Source organism: Melanerpes formicivorus, unplaced genomic scaffold, assembly GCF_026170545.1.
Source record: "Melanerpes formicivorus ecotype bairdi unplaced genomic scaffold, bMelFor1.0.p_v2 SCAF_82, whole genome shotgun sequence".
Taxonomy (NCBI): domain Eukaryota; kingdom Metazoa; phylum Chordata; class Aves; order Piciformes; family Picidae; genus Melanerpes; species Melanerpes formicivorus.
The window spans coordinates 1,303,684-1,322,305 of NW_027142434.1; positions in this window are offsets into that span (position 1 = coordinate 1,303,684).

An 18,622-nucleotide genomic window follows, 5' to 3' on the forward strand; every position below is an offset into this window, starting at 1 on the left:
GAGCCCGCGCTGTGGCAGCCCAGGGGATTGTCTCACTGCCAGGAGGCCCAAAGAGCTCCTCTGGGGCCAGGCTGAAGCTACAGGGATGGAGGAATGTCGGCAGGCAGTGGGGCTGGTCAGGATACACCAGGCTGGTTTGGGTCCGGCAGCTGGTGGCGAGGGCTGAGCTGTCCCTCACTGCCCATAAACCCTCTGCAGTGCCTCACATAGAAGCAATTCTTCCAAACCCCTGGAGCTGGCACCAGCCTACAAACTGCTGGCAGTGCTGTGGTGTGCTGGGGGAGATGCTTCCTGCCTTCTCCTGGGGGACGTGGGATGTCCCTGGGCACCTCCGTGGCTGAGGGCTGCTGGGAGTGGGCATCCCTGCGGCAGCAGCGCGGCTCCCATCGGCCTTGGGCAGAGGATCCGAGGGGGAGAACAACCCCAAATTCCTCTGCCCTGCAGGGCCTGATGCTGTCTCACGCTGCTCCCAGGGGAGTTGTGAGCTTTACTCCTGGGGCCAAGGCCTGAGGAGAGCTGGGAGGGAAGGTGCCGGTGTGTGCCCGCTGCTGCCCACGCACGAGCCCTGTGCCGCTGCCAGCAGCCTGGCGCAGCCTCTGCCTTGTGCCGCAATGAGCTGCGGTGTGGCCGTGCCAGGCTCAGCTGCTGGTCCGTGCTGTGAGAGCCTGATGGAGACCCTCGACTCTGGTGGGCTTGGCCCTGGGGGACCCTCAGAAGGGACAGTGGATGCTGGTGCTGAACACTGGGAGTCAAGGTGCTTCGCAGTCCCCCAGGCAGCTGGGATATTCCAGGAGGGAAAAAGCCTTCCCCTCACCTTCTCCTCAGCCTTCCCCTCACCTTCTCCTCAGCCTTCTCCTCAGCCCTCCCCTCAGTCTTCTCCTCAGCCCTCCCCTCAACCCTCCCCTCAACCCTCCCCTCAGCCTTCTCCTCAGACTTCTCCTCAGCCCTCCCCTCAGCCCTCCCCTCAGCCCTCCCCTCAGCCTTCCCCTCAACTTTCCCCTCAGTTTTCCCCTCAGCCTTCTCCAGGGTGCAGCAGTGGAGCAGCTGCTCTGTGCAGCCCTCAAAGTGTGGGCTGTTGTGCTTCTGTCCCCAGACCACCTGGAACAATGTAGGGATGCAGCTCAGAGGGGCCAAGGAGGAGCAGAGGACCCCCCCGTGGTGACTGAGGGCTGTGCCCATGGCAGGGGCCGGGCTCCCAGCTCTCAGGGCAGCTTGTCCCATGGGTAATTCCTGGGTGGTGCTGGGTGGTGGTGCAATGAAACCCCCCTGGGTGGGCACAGTACTGCATCCCCATGGAAGCCATCACTGCCATCCCTTCACTGTCCCCTTTCTCAACCCAAATGCCACCAGTGTGGGCGACCCTGGAGACTGGCTGCACTCCACCTCTGAAGCTCTGGAGCTGGGGGTGGGCAGGCAGCCACCAGCATCGCTCCTGGAGGCAACCGGTCCCTGGGGGAGGAGCTGGGGGCTGAGCATCGCTGGGGGCTCTGTGGGGCTGGGAGGTGGCTTTCTGGATTTCTCCCAGCAGCCATCCCCTCCTGGTGCTTGGCTGGGGGCTTTGGAGGTCTCGCTGGGGGCTGCAGCCTGGCAGGCAGGCAGAGCCTCACCCCTGGGAGAGGCACCCTGCGGCCACGTCTGCTCCTTCAGCCTGTGCTGGCTCAGCGCAGGGCCTGCGGTCCCCTGCCTCCCGCCTCGCATCGATCCACATCGTCTCCTGGAGCAGCTTCTGGCTCTTCCCCAGCAGCTTGTCTGGCTTCTGTTTTTCTCCCCATATTGATCAGGAGCCAGGGGCCATCACCGAGGCGTGCTGGCAGCCAGGCAGCGGTGCAGGCAGAGCTGTGCCAGCCCAGATGGGCAGGATTTGGATGATCTTGGCCCTGTGGTACCCTCAAAGTGCCAGAGTACCTCACCCCAGTGCCCTTTGGTGCGCTCCTCAGCTGTGCTGGTCTCCCTGGTGGAACAAGGCATGGCCACCGTGGCACCGCTGGCACTGGGGCTGGGCACTGGCAGTGCCAGTTCTCTCTTTCTGGGAGGCTGTTCTGGCCACTTGCAGCTCTGTGCCAGGGGCAGGCTCCTTGTGCTGGCTGGGGCTGGGTCTCAGCTGCGGTGGCCAGTGCCATAGAGGGTGCTCTGGTGTCCTCAGGGATGGCTCCATCCCCACAGCTTCAGGGGACCGTGCCCTGCAGCAGCTCCTGATGCCTTTCCCATGGGTGCCATGGTGGCACATGGCATGTGCCAAAGGCTCTGGATGAAATGCTGGTGGTGAGTGGTGCCTGTAGGTCCTGCAGCCTCCCCACGGATTGGGAGGGTGTGGTTGGCCCATCCCCTTCTTGGCGCAGGACCACGCTTGTGCCACCACACCAGGGCCTGGAGAGGCCAGAGGCTGCTCCTGGTGTGCCCAGGGTGAGGGAGACCTTGACCTCTGCTGGTGCCAAGCTCTGTGGCTGTATGAGCAGGTACCTCCAGGTGATCTCTTGGTTGCTTCCCAGCTAATTAGCTGTCTTCTGGGAGGTCCCTGGAGCATTGCAGCAGTGTTGGGTGGCTGTGGGAAGCCAGGAGCTGTAGTGGGGAGGGGGGAAGCTCTCACCAGCTTCTTCCTTGCTGGCACCCGAGCGCTGGTTGTCTCGACAGGGAGTGGCTGCCTCAGGGCCTGGAGCCCTGGCACCAGCCCCAGTTTCAGCTTCCTCCTGTCCTTCTTTCACTGCTGGGGCAGCAGAGACTTGGGCAGCAAAGGACAGCTGGGGCCTGATGCCCTGGTAACATGGGGCTTGGGGCATGCAGCACCTATGGGTGCCAGGCATGGCTCAGGCAGGGGGCACAGAGCAGGTTTGGGCATCACCTGCTGCCAGCTGCCTCTTCCCAGCCCCACCTCGGTGCTGTCCTCGTTTCAGCACAGAAAGTCCCTGTGCTGCCCGGGGTGGGTGTCAGTGGTGGTTCCCGTGCAGGGAGGTGTCCTCAGGTGGGGACAAACCTGGCAGCTCCATGAGCAGCCCTAGGTGGGCACAAAGCTTGGGGGGAGAGGGGGAAGAAGGGAGCACCAAGGAGAACCCAGATAGCTGTCAGGTGCCTGACTGGCAGGAAGGCAGAGGGTGAGGCTGCTGCAGGGGAGCCAGGTGGAGGGGGCGGGATGGGCTGTCCCCAGCCCAGCTCGCCGCACGCCCAGCCCCGCGGGTGCGGTGACCTTTAGCTGTCCGCAGCGGGCGGTGGAGCCGCGGCGGAGCCCGGCGCAGCGCTCCGGCAGCGGGAGCTGCCGGTTGTGACTTGGGAACATCAGGAGCCATTAATCTGGTACCCAGTGATGAATGAAGGCTGCCTTTAGGACTGCGTTTAACTGTTGGACGTCCCTTGGCTCTGCTGTAAATAATGCAGCCGCCGCGACGCCCGAGCAGCTCCTCCATCACCGGCGAGCGGCAGGCTCCGAACCCGCCGGGCTCTGCCGCCAGCGCGGAGCAGTTTCTGTTCCAGGATCTCCTCCGGCAGCCCGGGGGGCGGCTTCCCTTCCTTGATGCTGGGGCAGCGTGGTGAGCAGCCTGGATCCTGGCACTCGGGACAGCGAGACAGGAGCTTGGGGTCCCTGACCAGCTCGGGGCGAGGGGGAAAGCCCTGGCTGTGAGCTGCTGCAGAGCGAGGCCGTGGGGGTGTGCAGGAGCCACCGGCTGAGCAGCTCATCAATTTCCAGAGAAGCTGTGAGATTCTCCAGCGCGGTGCCCCCCCCGAATTACTCATCTGCCAGGCAAGCGCCGGCGGTGAGGGCTGCCGAGCCCCAGCACATCATTACTTTTAATTAGACAAGCCGGGCGCTGGCTGCTGATGAGGCAGAGAGCAGAGTGTGGCTGCCTGGGGAGGGAGGGTGCAGGCCAGCTCCGGGCTGCTGTTGGAGTGTGGACAGTGAGCAGCTCTGTGGCTCTGGCACTGGTGGCTGTGGCCCAGGCAGCAACAGGGTCCTGGCACGGCTCTGCGCTGGGAGGGCTGATGTGGTTCTCCCCCGTGCTGGGTGGCTCCACCCTGCTTGGCTTTCTCTCTGAAGGTGCTGCTGCCCTGCACTGTGCCTCGCTGGCAAGGAATCAGAGCATGTCTTGGGTGGGAAGGGACCTCTGAAGCTCACCCAGTCCAACCCCCTGCAGCCAGCAGGGACATCCTCCACTGGAGCAGGTTGCCCAGAGCCCTGTCCAGCCTCACCTGGAATAGCTCCAAGGCTGGAGCCTCAACTACCTCCTCCCTAGGCAACCTGTTGTTGCAGTGTTCCAGCAGCCTCCTGGTGCAGAACTTGTTCCTAACATCCAATCTAAATCTCTCTACTCTAGTTCGAAGCCATCACCTCTTGTCCTGTCCCTGCAGATCTTTGGGAACAGTCCCTCTGCAGCATTCTTGTAGCCCCTTCAGGTACTGGAAGGCTGCTCCTAAGTCTCCCTGGAGCCTTCCAGGCTGGACACCCCCAGCTCCCTCAGCCTGTCCCCACAGCAGAGCTGCTCCATCCCCCTGATCGTTTTCATGGCCTCCTCTGGACCCTCTCCATCAGCTCTGTGTCCTTCCTGTGTTGAGGGCCCCAGAGCTGTACACAGCCCTGCAGGTGAGGTCTCCCCAGAGCAGAGGGGCAGGATCCTCTCTCTCCATCTTTGGCCAAGCTGCTTTGGATGCAGCCCAGGCTGTCATTTGCCTTCTGTGCTGCCAGTGCCCCTTGCTGGCTCCTGTCCAGCTTCTCACCCCTCAGCACCCCCAAGCCTTGGGGGTCCTTGGGACTGCTCTCAATCATCCTCCAGCCTGTATTGATACCTAGGATTGCCCCAATACAGGTTCAGGACCTTCATGAGGTTCTCCTGAGCCACCTCTCCAGCCTGTCCAGGTCCCTCTGGATGGCTCCCATCCTACCCTTCAGACTCCATCAGCCACACCACTCAGCTTGGTGTCACCTGCAGATTTGCTGTGGGTGCCTCACTCTCGCTGTCAGTATCAGTGATGAGGACACTGAACAGCACTGGTCCCAGTACAGGAAGGACTGGAGAGCCCTGGGGGGTCTTGCCAATTGTGGGGACCTGCTTGTAGTCAGGTCAGGGGACAGGGAAACATATCCCTGTGCCAGCCATGTGGCAGCTCACATCCCATTGATGCCACTTGCTGCTGCCTGAGCATCCTCACTCCGCCTCAGCCCTCACCTGTGCTGCTGCCTCTCCCCTTTGCCAGCACAGTGCAAGCAGCCAGCCCTGAGCAGTGTGGGGCTGGGGGAGCAGGAACTCCCCTTGCCCTCAGCAGTGCCAATCAGGGAGGAGGTGTAGTGGAGTCCTGGGGTGAAAGCATTCCCAGAGCCCTGGGAGCTGCTGTGCCAGCCCAGGGTGCTGCTGTGCCAGCCCAGGGTGCTGCTGGCAGAGGGTCTGATCCGGCACTGCTGATGGATTTGCACTGGTGCTGAGGAGGGGGAATGGGGCTGGGGTATGGCAGAGCCCTTTAGCACTGGGGTCCTGCAGCATTCTCCTCCCCTGCTCCCCCTCCTCCCTGATCCCTCCATCTCCCTGTGCCTCCTCACATCCCTTGGCAGAGATTTTGTTTAATTAAATGGCCATTAGGAGCCAAGTCAGGAGGCTGTGCCTTAATTAGGCTCTCCTGTCTCATGGCTGTGAGCTGGAGCTCTGGCCCAGCATGGCCCCTCCAGATCTGCCACTGGACACCTTGGTTGGGGGGCTTTACGTGTGTGAAAGGCCAGAGGGATGTGCAGGCATCATGCAGGGGGTCCAGCAGAGGTGAGCTCTGTCCTGTGCTGTCCCTGGCACCAGAACAGCTGCTGGCATCAGGATGTGCCTGGGGCACTGCCAAATAGCTCAGCTCTACCCTGAAATCCCTGCTGGCCCCCAGGAGGGGTCTCAGGAGCAGCCCTGGCTTCCTGGTGGTGTTGGAACGGGAGGGAGTTCCCCTTTGGGCCCAGCTGGGGATTCCCTTTCCCACTCACCCAGGCCCCAGCACTGGCACAAGGGGGTGCAGGATTTGAGGCTGGCTCCTGAGGGTGATGTTTGTGCAGGGCTGGGTGGCCTCCACGTCCCCACCCCAGCAGGGTGACTCACAGCTCAGCTGGCACTGTGGCCCCAGCTTTGCCACCCTGTACAGGAGCAGCAGCTCATTGCCCTGCTGAGTCCCCCCCTCAGGTTGGGGTCTGCCCATAACAAGCCAGCACCCAGCACCCTGGGCTGGGAGAGCTGGGGCTCGAGTCCTCCCCTTCCCCAGCTGCCCACAGCCCAGCCTGGTGCTCTGGCAGCTGCCCACAGCCCGGCCTGGTGCTCTGGCAGCTGCCCACAGCCCGGTCTGGTGCTCTGCCAGCAGCTGCCAGCGTTAATTGCTGCCTCAGCCTCATTAATCTTGATTTGTTGCTGCTTTCTGCCCTCCGTCGTCGCTTTGCCTCCCCGGAGAGGAGAGGTTGCTGCTGCCAGAGCTGCCCCCGCAGGGCAGCCAGGGGCTTTCCAGCAGCTGCATCCCCCCAGGCCCTGCCCCTGCAGGGAGCTCTGGGATGGACTGGGCACGGCTGGGGCCGGGGACATCCCAGCCCTTCCCTACGTCCCCAGCTTCCCTCCCTGGCTCCGGCCCTTCCTGCAATGTCTTGGCTGATGAGGGCAGGTTGTACAGCAGTGGGGGTGGAGGAGAGGGGTCCTGAGGCCCCGGGGGAGGGGGCAGGCATGGTGCTCAAATGTTTGGCTTTGTTTTGTCTTGTTTTAAGCAGTGCAAACCTGGCTGCTCTGCTCAGCCCCTGCCAGGCCAGTGGCACCTGTGGTGCTCTGCTGAAGAGCCATCACTGGGGACACCCCAAAGCCTCCCTTGTTTGGCTGTGCTGTGGCAGCCCAGGGATGGAGCCTTTTGGAGGAGGAGGAGGGGTGAAGGGCTTGGGAAAGGGATTTCCCGGGGTGAAAGCTGCAGGAAATGCCCCCGGAAGGGATGGAGATGGAATCCCTGCCTCCAGCCTGGGGGTTCCCTCCTGCCAGACCCCCAGGGCACTGCTGGCAAACAAAGCCCAGCCAGGGGTTTAATTATCACAGAATCACCAAGGTTGGAAGAGACCTCAAAGATCATCGAGTCCAAGCTGTCACCACAGACCTCATGACCAAACCATGGCTCCAAGTGCCACATCCAATCCCCTCTTGAACACCTCCAGGGATGGGGACTCCACCACCTCCCTGGGCAGCACATCCCAATGGCCAACAACTCTCTCAGGGAAGAACTTTCTCCTCCCCTCCAGCCTAAACCTCCCCTGGCACAGCTTGAGACTGTGTCCTCTTGTTCTGGTGCTGGTTGCTTGAGAGAAGAGCCCAACCCCCACCTGGCTCCAACTTCCTTTCAGGGAGTTGTAGAGAGCAATTATGGGGAGGGGCTCCTCACTGTGAGCCAGGCTGAGCTCCCACCCCCCCGGTGCAAACCAGGAGAGCCCCTGCAAAGGCACCACGGGGTGCAGGGCTGACACCTTGGGGTGTGGAGCATGGTGGTCAGAGGGTGGCACCCAGGGACAGGGTGCCACAGGGACAGGGTGCCACAGGGACAATGTGCCACAGGGACAGGGTGATTTGGGTGCTGGGGTGTGTGTGTGGGTGTTTACCCACCAGGAAGCTTGTGGGGTCTCTGAAGCAGCTGCCTGGGTGAAGCCCACCCTGTCCTGGCTGCTTTGGAGGCTGTGGGTTGAGTCCTACCATCCCAGGGGCTTCCTCTGAAGGGTGCTGCTGCCCAGGGAGGGGCTGGAGGGGTCCCCGTGGTTTAGCAGGGTGGGAGGGGTCCCTTCCCAGCTGGTATTCATCACTGGTGCCCTAAGCCCTGCTGGTTCCTGGGCCAGGGACTGATGGAAATGGTTATTTATAACCCTCTTGATTTATTTATGTCCTTGAGGCACTGGGGTCTGGGCAGAGCAGGGGGGGGTGGGGGGTGGGCAGCTCCAAACCAGGGGGGGAATAAAGAGGGAACTTTGTACTGGAGGAATCGCAGCAAATGGCCTTTGAGGGTACAGGGGCAGAGAAGAGGCTGAGCTCCTTTCCTACCTGCAGCCAGGATGGCTCCCAGGGCCACCCCAGCTCCATGACAGCTGCTGCTGCAACTTGGAAAGGGGGGGGGGGAAGAAATATTGCAAAAGGAGAGGGGGCAAAAAAAAACCAAGAGGAGCAGGAGCAGGAGCAGGAACAGGAGCAGGAACAGGAGCAGGACTGCATTGACTGCATTGCAGTGCTGCTGGCTGAGGCCCTGCACTGCTGCATGACTACCTGGGTGCCCTCCCGGCAGCGCCAGCCTGGGCTGGCCTGGAGACCAGCAGGCTCAGGGTGCTGGGAGGGATGGGGACAGGCTGCTGGCATGGGGACAGGCTGCTGGCATGGGCTCTGCTGCCTGGGAGCCAGCTCTGTGGGGCTGGGAGCAGCTTCTCACCCCCAGCTGAAAGGTTCTCTCTGCACTGTGTGCGGTGGGGGGCCAGGGGATGTGACCAAGGCCACCCAGTGAGGCGGTGGCAGAGTGGGCACAGGGGCCAGCAGGAGGAGGGACATGCTCTAGGTCACACTGCCCACCCTTACTGCCCCATACACTATCCCACAGCCTGCCCTGGTGCCCCACACACTGCACTCTGGCACCCCCCAACCCACCCAGGATGCCCCCCAGGACACTGCCCCACACCTGCCCCGAGGCACCTCAGACCCTGCCCCACACTGCCCAGTCCAAACCCCGTGGCGAGAGGGGAACAAACTTTGGCCTCCTCATTTTGGGGGGGCAGAATCAGCCCCCTTGGCCTCATGGCAGGGGCTGAAGGGTCGCAGGGGGCTTTGTGTGTGCCTCAGTTTCCCCCTGTCTTCAGCTCTGCCAGCACCCAGCCAGCACGGTGAGGAGGAAGGGCCCCGGCTGCTGGGCAGGTGACACAGCAATTAGTGATGCTAATTAGCTCTCTCTAGTCAAAGTAGCCACCACAGCTCCTGGGCAGCCCCTCAAAAAGTCTCCAAATAGCCCCAAAGCAGCATTTCCCTGGCTGAGTGTCCACATAAGGACCCCCCATGGCCCCCTCCTCCTGCTGGGAGGGGGTTTCCTTATGGCCCACCAGCCCAGGTTGCTCAAGCATGGCACAAAACCCTCAGCACCACTTCCTGACCCAAGGTCACCTCCTGGGTCCCCTTTAGAAGGTCCCTCTGGCCAGCTCACCATCCCCTCCTCACCTGCACTGCCCCCAGGGGAGAGCCAGCCTGGGGGAAACACCAGGACAGAGCAGCACTGCCCTCACCCCTGCAGGAACTCATTCCTGGGTTTGCTACCAGCTCCTGCTGGGATTTCAGGGGGATGCTTCAGGACAGACCCTTGCAGCTGCAGTGGCAAAGTGCTCACCTCATGATCATGGAGTCACAGAATGGATTGGGTTGGAAGGGAGCTTAAAGCTCAGCCAGCTCCAACCATGGGCAAGGACACCTCCCCCCAGCACAGCCTGCTCCAGGCCTCATCCAGCCTGGCCCTGAACACCTCCAGGGAGGAGGCAGCCACAGCCTCCCTGGGCAGCCTGTGCCAGAGTCTCCCCAGCCTCACCCTCAACAATTTCTTCCTCATGTCCAGCCTCCATCTCCCCTCTTCCAGCTCAAGCCATTTCCTGGCCTTTCTCTCCTTCCCAACCCCAGCTCCTGCCCCCACCCTGCCCTGGTTGCCCAGAAATGCAGGTCAGGTCAGGAGGCAGGGCTGCAAAGGTGCTGCCTCACCTGCAGAGAGCTGGGCAGTGTCCAGCTGGGCCCCAGCAGCATCTGCTCCCTGCCCACTGCTCCTCAGGCAGCTCTGCCTCCCTCCTGGCAAAGCCAGTGTGCACTGGGGGTGATGGGGAAGAGGCCTCCTGTCCGAACCATGGAACCCTCTGGGCTGGAGCAGACCTTCAAGCTCATGGAGTCCAACCCTTAGCCCAGCACTGCCAGGTCACTGCTGAGCCATGGCCCTCAGCACCACATCTCCATGGCTCTGCAATCCCTCCAGGGATGGGGACTGCTTTTCCTGCAGCCCCTGGAGGTGCTGCAGCCACCCAGGGAGGGTTGCTGGATGCAAAGCAGCAGTGAGATCAGAGTGGGGCTGCAGGGGGCTGCTGGCCACGGGGCAAGCAGGGGACAGCATCCTGTCCTCATCCCCACCCCTGTCACCCTGTAAAAGGGGGCTCCATGCCAGCCTCCCTTTCCCAGTGGGCTGGCTTGCAAGGATGCCTGCAGCTCCCAGTGCCACCCAGTGCCACCCAGTGCCACCTGGGATGTCAGGCTGCTGGCACCAGTGGTGACCCCAGCAAGCAGGCGATGAAATGGAAGCAGCCCCAAAGTCCTCTGCACTAAATCACCTTGGGTGGGGGTTTAGAAGCAGCAGCTTCTGCCTGACCCTGGAGCAGGATGTGGTGGCTGTGGGGCACCTCCAGCATCTTGCTCCAGCCCCCCCCAGTCCCATCTGCTGGGGGTTGGCTGCTGCATGCTGGCTGTGATGATGACTCTGGTGGCTGCAGGGGTTGCAGCCACTCCATGAGGCATGAGGGTGACCATGTCTGTCTGCCCAGAGGCTCTCTGAAGCCTCCCAGGTTTCTGTTGCAGTCACCTCCACATCTCAGCCCCAAAGGTTTCAGAGGGGTTGTGTGGCCTGGTCCTGCTCCTGGCCCATGGCAGCTGAAGGACTTTGATGGCATCAGAAGGGACTTGTCCAGGGGTGACTCCTCTTGGCCAGGTACCTCCTTCAGTGCAGCCCAGGAGGGGGCTTGGGGGCCTCTTCAAGTGGCTGACAGGTCCCCAGAGACCACTGCAGGGTATCTCCAGCCAAGGCAAGAGCAGATCCCTGCCTGTCACAGGCCTTGTGCAGGACATGGTGGTTCAGGAGGTGCAACCCCTGAGCTCCTGGCCCTCGGGAGCTCCACTTGCCTGCAGCTCTGAGCCCAGCACAGACCACAGCCAGCAGCTCCTCCTGTGGATTTATGCATCTTGGGTGTCTGTGAAGGTCAGCCTGCTTGGACCTGCTCCACATGGAGCTCTCTAAACATGCTGAGCATCTAAGACACTCTCCATGCTCCACCAGCTCCTTCTCCTGCCCTTGGATCCTAGACATGGTCACCTTCATGCCTCATGGAGTGCCTGCAACCCCTGCAGCCACCAGAGCCATCATCCCAGCCAGCATGCAGATGGGGACTCCACCACTGCCCTGGGCAGCCTGGGGCAGGCCTTGACAACCCTTCTGGGGAAGAAATTGTTCCTCATGGCCAACCCAAGCCTCCTCTGGGGCAACTTGAGGCTATTGCCTCTCATCTTGCTGCATGTTACCTGGAAGAAGAGACCAACCCTCACCTCTCTGCAACCAGGGAGCTGCAGAGAGCAAGGAGGTCTTCCTCATTTAGATTGGCTCCATGGCCAGTGTTAACAGGATGAGCTTCAACAAGGCCAAGGGCCAGAGCAGCAGGCCTGGGGCAGTGTGGCTGGGAAGGGTCTGGCTCAAAGGGTCCTGGGGGTGCTCAGGGACAAGCAGCTGCAGAGGAGGCAGCAGTGCCCAGGTGGCCAAGAGAGCCAAAGGCCTCCTGGCTGGGATCAGCAATGCTGTGCCCAGCAGGAGCAGGGAGGGGATTGTCCCTCTGGGCTTGGCACTGCTGAGGCCACACCTGGAGGGCTGTGCCCAGCTCTGGGCACCTCCACACAAGAGGGAGGTGGAGGTGCTGGAGCCAGGGCAGAGGAGGGCAAGGAAGGGAAGGGCCTGGAGAATAAATCTTGTGAGGAGCAAGTGAAGGAGCTGGGGATGGTTAGTGTGAGGAAGAGGAGGCTGAGGGGAGACCTCACTGCTCTCTGCAGCTGCCTGGAAGGAGGCTGTGGAGGGAGAGGTTGGTGCTGGTCTCTTCTCACAGGTCATTAGTGACAGAAGAAGAGGCAATGGCCTCAAGCTGCAGCAGGGCAGGGTCAGGCTGGACATCAAGAGTGCTCAGACACTGGCACAGGCTGCCCAGGGAGGTGGAGTCCCCAAGCCTGGAGGTGTTTGAGGGTCCTTTGGATGTGGTGCTTGGGGCTATGGCTCAGGGGTGACCCTTGCAGAGCAGGGTCAGTGGCTGGACTTGGGGATCCTGAGGGTCTATTCCAACCTGAATGGTTCTGTGATTCTCCCTTCAGCCTTCTCTTCTCTACACTCAACACTCCCCCAGCTCCCCCACCTGCTCCTCCCCAGCCCTGCTCTGCAGCCCCTTCCCCACTCTGCTGCCCTTCTCTCGACACACTCCCATCAGCTCTGTCTCCAAGGCACTGATCCTAAAGGAGACCATGCCAGGGTTTGGGCCCCGTTTGGGGTGCCCCCCAGCTTGCCTCTTGTGGGGGCGCCCATGGGCAGGGGAGGAGCCCACCCATGAGCCAGCAAAGGTGCTCCTCCAGCCTGCCCAGCCCCCTGCCCTCTGCTCTGGCTGCCCCCAGCAGCACCAGGGATGGAAGCTCTTTGCTTTGCCCACTCCTTCTGCGGTCCCACCACAGCTGCTGCTGCGGCGAGGGCTGAAGGATGAAGCCCAGAGTGATGCTCCTGGCTGGTCCATGGTGCTGGGAGGCTGTGGGGAGGGCTCACCCTGCAGCCATGCTTGGCTCTCAGGGTCAGAGCAACAGGGGGCTCCGTGTGGGGCTGGGGACCCTTCCCCCATGAGCAAAAGCTGCACCAGTTGAGTTTTGAAGTCCCAGCCCAGGGAACCTCAGCCCTGCCCCTGGCAGCTGCTGGTGTTCACCACCCCAAAGGTTGTGGCAGGGACCTTGTCAGGGTGGGAGCCCTGGCACCACCCCCAGCTCCTCGTGTGAAGGGCTGCCTCTGCCCCACCTGGGGCCCTCCCAGTGCCCCAGCACTCCCCAGCAGCAGTGGCAGGGAGGAAGGTGTCCTGGTGTGGGGCTGAGCACTGGGCTCACCTGGGGCTCAGCTGCTGAGTCAGGGCAGTGCCACTATGGGGCAGGAACACCCCAGGGACCTCTGGAGAGCTTTCTGAGGCAAGAGCTCTCTTTCCCTGCTGCTGTGGGGAGGAGAGAGGAGCAGCTGGCCCCAGGAGGTGATGCCAGCAGCAGTGAGAAGAGATTCAGGGAGGCAGTTTCCCCCAGGGCAGAGCTCACATGCCCCCAGAACCTCCTTCCAGGGTTCTCTGCAAGTGTGGTCAGCCCTTTGCTTCTCCCACTGGAGAACCTTTTAGCCTCCTTAACCCCATGGGCAAAGCTAATTCCCCTGGCTGCTTCCCTGCTCTGAACCTTGCTCTGCAACCCTGGCTCCTGCTGGAGCCAGAGAGGAGCTTGGGGTCCAGAGCTTGGCATGGAGGAGGCACTTCGGGTCTGGGGCTGGGCAGAGAAGCCAGTTTGGGTCTGGGGCTGGGTACTGAAGTCCGTTTGGGTCTGGGGCTGGGTTGTGAAGCCAGTTTGGGTCTGGGGCTGGGTTGTGAAGCCAGTTTGGGTCTGGAGCTGGGTTGTGAAGCCAGTTTGGGTCTGGAGCTGGGCAGAGAAGCCAGTTTGGGTCTGGAGCTGGGCAGAGAAGCCAGTTTGGGTCTGGGGCTGGGCTGTGAAGCCAGTTTGGGTCTGGGGCTGGGTTGTGAAGCCAGTTTGGGTCTGGGGCTGGGTTGTGAAGCCAGTTTGGGTCTGGAGCTGGGCTGTGAAGCCAGTTTGTGTCTGGGGCTGGGTTGTGAAGCCAGTTTGGGTCTGGGGCTGGGTTGTGAAGCCAGTTTGGGTCTGGGGCTGGGCAGTGAAGCCAGTTTGGGTCTGGGGCTGGGCAGTGAAGCCAGTTTGGGTCTGGAGCTGGGCAGTGAAGCCAGTTTGGGTCTGGGGCTGGGCAGTGAAGCCAGTTTGGGTCTGGGGCTGGGTTGTGAAGCCAGTTTGGGTCTGGGGCTGGGTACTGAAACCAGTTTGGGTCTGGGGCTGGGCAGTGAAGCCAGTTTGGGTCTGGGGCTGGGCTGTGAAGCCAGTTTGGGTCTGGAGCTGGGTTGTGAAGCCAGTTTGGGTCTGGGGCTGGGTTGTGAAGCCAGTTTGGGTCTGGGGCTGGGTTGTGAAGCCAGTTTGGGTCTGGGGCTGGGTTGTGAAGCCAGTTTGGGTCTGGGGCTGGGCTGTGAAGCCAGTTTGGGTCTGGGGCTGGGCTGTGAAGCCAGTTTGGGTCTGGGGCTGGGTTGTGAAGCCAGTTTGGGTCTGGAGCTGGGCTGTGAAGCCAGTTTGGGTCTGGAGCTGGGCTGTGAAGCCAGTTTGGGGCTGGAGCTGGGCAGTGAAGCCAGTTTGGGTCTGGGGCTGGGTACTGAAGCCAGTTTGGGTCTGGGGCTGGGCTGTGAAGCCAGTTTAGGTCTGGGGCTGGGCAGTGAAGCCAGTTTGGGTCTGGAGCTGGGTACTGAAGCCAGTTTGGGTCTGGGGCTGGGTACTGAAGCCAGTTTGGGTCTGGGGCTGGGTACTGAAGTCAGTTTGGGTCTGGAGCTGGGTTGTGAGGCCAATTGGGGTCTGGAGCTTGGTTGTGAAGCCAGTTTGGGTCTGGAGCTGGGTTGTGAAGGCAGTTTGGGTCTGGAGCTGGGCTGTGAAGCCAGTTTGGGTCTGGGGCTGGGTTGTGAAGACAGTTTGGGTCTGGGGCTGGGCAGTGAAGCCAGTTTGGGTCTGGAGCTTGGCAGTGAAGCCAGTTTGGGTCTGGGGCTGGGCAGTGAAGCCAGTTTGGGTCTGGAGCTGGGCTGTGAAGCCAGTTTGGGTCTGGAGCTGGGTACTGAAGCCAGTTTGGGTCTGGGGCTGGGCTGTGAAGCCAGTTTGGGTCTGGGGCTGGGCAGTGAAGCCAGTTTGGGTCTGGAGCTTGGCAGTGAAGCCAGTTTGGGTCTGGGGCTGGGCAGTGAAGCCAGTTTGGGTCTGGAGCTGGGCTGTGAAGCCAGTTTGGGTCTGGAGCTTGGCAGTGAAGCCAGTTTGGGTCTGGAGCTTGGCAGTGAAGCCAGTTTGGGTCTGGAGCTTGGCAGTGAAGCCAGTTTGGGTCTGGGGCTGGGCAGTGAAGCCAGTTTGGGTCTGGAGCTGGGCTGTGAAGCCAGTTTGGGTCTGGAGCTGGGTACTGAAGCCAGTTTGGGTCTGGGGCTGGGCTGTGAAGCCAGTTTGGGTCTGGAGCTGGGTACTGAAACCAGTTTGGGTCTGGGGCTGGGCAGAGAAGACAGTTTGGGTCTGGGGCTGGTCAGAGAAGACAGTTTGGGTCTGGGGCTGGGCAGAGAAGCCAGTTTGGGTCTGGGGCTGGGTTGTGAAGGCAGTTTGGGTCTGGAGCTGGGCTGTGAAGCCAGTTTGTGTCTGGGGCTGGGTTGTGAAGCCAGTTTGGGTCTGGGGCTGGGCAGTGAAGCCAGTTTGGGTCTGGGGCTGGGCTGTGAAGCCAGTTTGGGTCTGGAGCTGGGCTGTGAAGCCAGTTTGGGTCTGGGGCTGGGTACTGAAGCCAGTTTGGGTCTGGAGCTGGGCAGTGAAGCCAGTTTGGGTCTGGGGCTGGGCAGTGAAGCCAGTTTGGGTCTGGAGCTGGGTACTGAAGCCAGTTTGGGTCTGGAGCTTGGTTGTGAAGCCAGTTTGGGTCTGGAGCTGGGTTGAGAAGCCAGTTTGGGTCTGGGGCTGGGCAGTGAAGCCAGTTTGGGTCTGGAGCTTGGCAGTGAAGCCAGTTTGGGTCTGGGGCTGGGCAGTGAAGCCAGTTTGGGTCTGGAGCTGGGCTGTGAAGCCAGTTTGGGTCTGGAGCTGGGTACTGAAGCCAGTTTGGGTCTGGGGCTGGGCTGTGAAGCCAGTTTGGGTCTGGAGCTGGGTACTGAAACCAGTTTGGGTCTGGGGCTGGGCAGAGAAGACAGTTTGGGTCTGGAGCTGGGCAGAGAAGCCAGTTTGGGTCTGGGGCTGGGTTGTGAAGGCAGTTTGGGTCTGGGGCTGGGCTGTGAAGCCAGTTTGGGTCTGGAGCTGGGCTGTGAAGCCAGTTTGGGTCTGGAGCTGGGCTGTGAAGCCAGTTTGTGTCTGGGGCTGGGTTGTGAAGCCAGTTTGGGTCTGGGGCTGGGCAGTGAAGCCAGTTTGGGTCTGGGGCTGGGCAGAGAAGCCAGTTTGGGTCTGGGGCTGGGCAGTGAAGCCAGTTTGGGTCTGGAGCTTGGCAGAGAAGCCAGTTTGGGTCTGGGGCTGGGCTGTGAAGCCAGTTTGGGTCTGGAGCTGGGTTGTGAAGCCAGTTTGGGTCTGGAGCTGGGCAGTGAAGCCAGTTTGGGTCTGGAGCTGGGCTGTGAAGCCAGTTTGGGTCTGGGGCTGGGCAGTGAAGCCAGTTTGGGTCTGGGGCTGGGCTGTGAAGCCAGTTTGGGTCTGGGGCTGGGCTGTGAAGCCAGTTTGGGTCTGGGGCTGGGCTGTGAAGCCAGTTTGGGTCTGGGGCTGGGCAGTGAAGCCAGTTTGGGTCTGGAGCTGGGTACTGAAGCCAGTTTGGGTCTGGAGCTGGGCAGTGAAGCCAGTTTGGGTCTGGGGCTGGGTACTGAAGTCAGTTTGGGTCTGGAGCTGGGTTGTGAGGCCAATTGGGGTCTGGAGCTTGGTTGTGAAGCCAGTTTGGGTCTGGAGCTGGGTTGTGAAGGCAGTTTGGGTCTGGGGCTGGGTACTGAAGCCAGTTTGGGTCTGGAGCTGGGTTGTGAAGCCAGTTTGGGTCTGGGGCTGGGCAGTGAAGCCAGTTTGGGTCTGGAGCTGGGCTGTGAAGCCAGTTTGGGGCTGGAGCTGGGCAGTGAAGCCAGTTTGGGGCTGGAGCTGGGCTGTGAAGCCAGTTTGGGTCTGGAGCTGGGCAGTGAAGCCAGTTTGGGTCTGGAGCTGGGTACTGAAGCCAGTTTGGGTCTGGAGCTGGGCAGTGAAGCCAGTTTGGGTCTGGGGCTGGGTACTGAAGTCAGTTTGGGTCTGGAGCTGGGTTGTGAGGCCAATTGGGGTCTGGAGCTTGGTTGTGAAGCCAGTTTGGGTCTGGAGCTGGGTTGTGAAGGCAGTTTGGGTCTGGAGCTGGGTACTGAAGCCAGTTTGGGTCTGGAGCTGGGTTGTGAAGCCAGTTTGGGGCTGGGTTGTGAAGGCAGTTTGGGTCTGGGGCTGGGTTGTGAAGCCAGTTTGGGTCTGGGGCTGGGCTGTGAAGCCAGTTTGGGTCTGGGGCTGGGTTGTGAAGCCAGTTTGGGTCTGGAGCTGGGCTGTGAAGCCAGTTTGGGTCTGGAGCTGGGCAGTGAAGCCAGTTTGGGGCTGGGGCTGGGCTGTGAAGCCAGTTTGGGTCTGGAGCTGGGCAGTGAAGCCAGTTTGGGTCGGGAGCTGGGTTGTGAAGGCAGTTTGGGGCTGGAGCTGGGCAGTGAAGCCAGTTTGGGTCTGGAGCTGGGTTGTGAAGGCAGTTTGGGGCTGGAGCTGGGCAGTGAAGCCAGTTTGGGTCTGGAGCTGGGTTGTGAAGCCAGTTTGGGGCTGGAGCTGGGCAGTGAAGCCAGTTTGGGTCTGGAGCTGGGTACTGAAGCCAGTTTGGGTCTGGAGCTGGGTTGTGAAGGCAGTTTGGGGCTGGAGCTGGGCAGTGAAGCCAGTTTGGGTCTGGAGCTGGGTTGTGAAGCCAGTTTGGGGCTGGAGCTGGGCAGTGAAGCCAGTTTGGGTCTGGGGCTGGGTTGTGAAGCCAGTTTGGGTCTGGAGCTGGGTTGTGAAGGCAGTTTGGGGCTGGAGCTGGGCAGTGAAGCCAGTTTGGGTCTGGAGCTGGGTTGTGAAGCCAGTTTGGGGCTGGAGCTGGGCAGTGAAGCCAGTTTGGGTCTGGAGCTGGGTACTGAAGCCAGTTTGGGTCTGGAGCTGGGCAGTGAAGCCAGTTTGGGTCTGGGGCTGGGTACTGAAGTCAGTTTGGGTCGGGAGCTGGGTTGTGAGGCCAATTGGGGTCTGGAGCTGGGCAGTGAAGCCAGTTTGGGTCTGGAGCTGGGTTGTGAAGGCAGTTTGGGTCTGGGGCTGGGTTGTGAAGCCAGTTTGGGTCTGGGGCTGGGTTGTGAAGCCAGTTTGGGTCTGGAGCTGGGCTGTGAAGCCAGTTTGGGTCTGGAGCTGGGTTGTGAAGCCAGTTTGGGTCTGGGGCTGGGTTGTGAAGCCAGTTTGGGTCTGGAGCTGGGTTGTGAAGCCAGTTTGGGTCTGGAGCTGGGCTGTGAAGCCAGTTTGGGTCTGGAGCTGGGCTGTGAAGCCAGTTTGGGTCTGGAGCTGGGTTGTGAAGCCAGTTTGGGTCTGGGGCTGGGTTGTGAAGCCAGTTTGGGTCTGGGGCTGGGTTGTGAAGCCAGTTTGGGTCTGGGGCTGGGTTGTGAAGCCAGTTTGGGTCTGGAGCTGGGTTGTGAAGCCAGTTTGGGTCTGGAGCTGGGTTGTGAAGCCAGTTTGGGTCTGGGGCTGGGCAGAGAAGCCAGTTTGGGTCTGGGGCTGGGCAGAGAAGCCAGTTTGGGTCTGGGGCTGGGTTGTGAAGCCAGTTTGGGTCTGGGGCTGGGCAGTGAAGCCAGTTTGGGTCTGGGGCTGGGCAGAGAAGCCAGTTTGGGTCTGGAGCTGGGTTGTGAAGCCAGTTTGGGTCTGGAGCTGGGCAGAGAAGCCAGTTTGGGTCTGGGGCTGGGCAGAGAAGCCAGTTTGGGTCTGGGGCTGGGCTGTGAAGCCAGTTTGGGGCTGGGGCTGGGCTGTGAAGCCAGTTTGGGTCTGGGGCTGGGTTGTGAAGCCAGTTTGGGTCTGGAGCTGGGTTGTGAAGC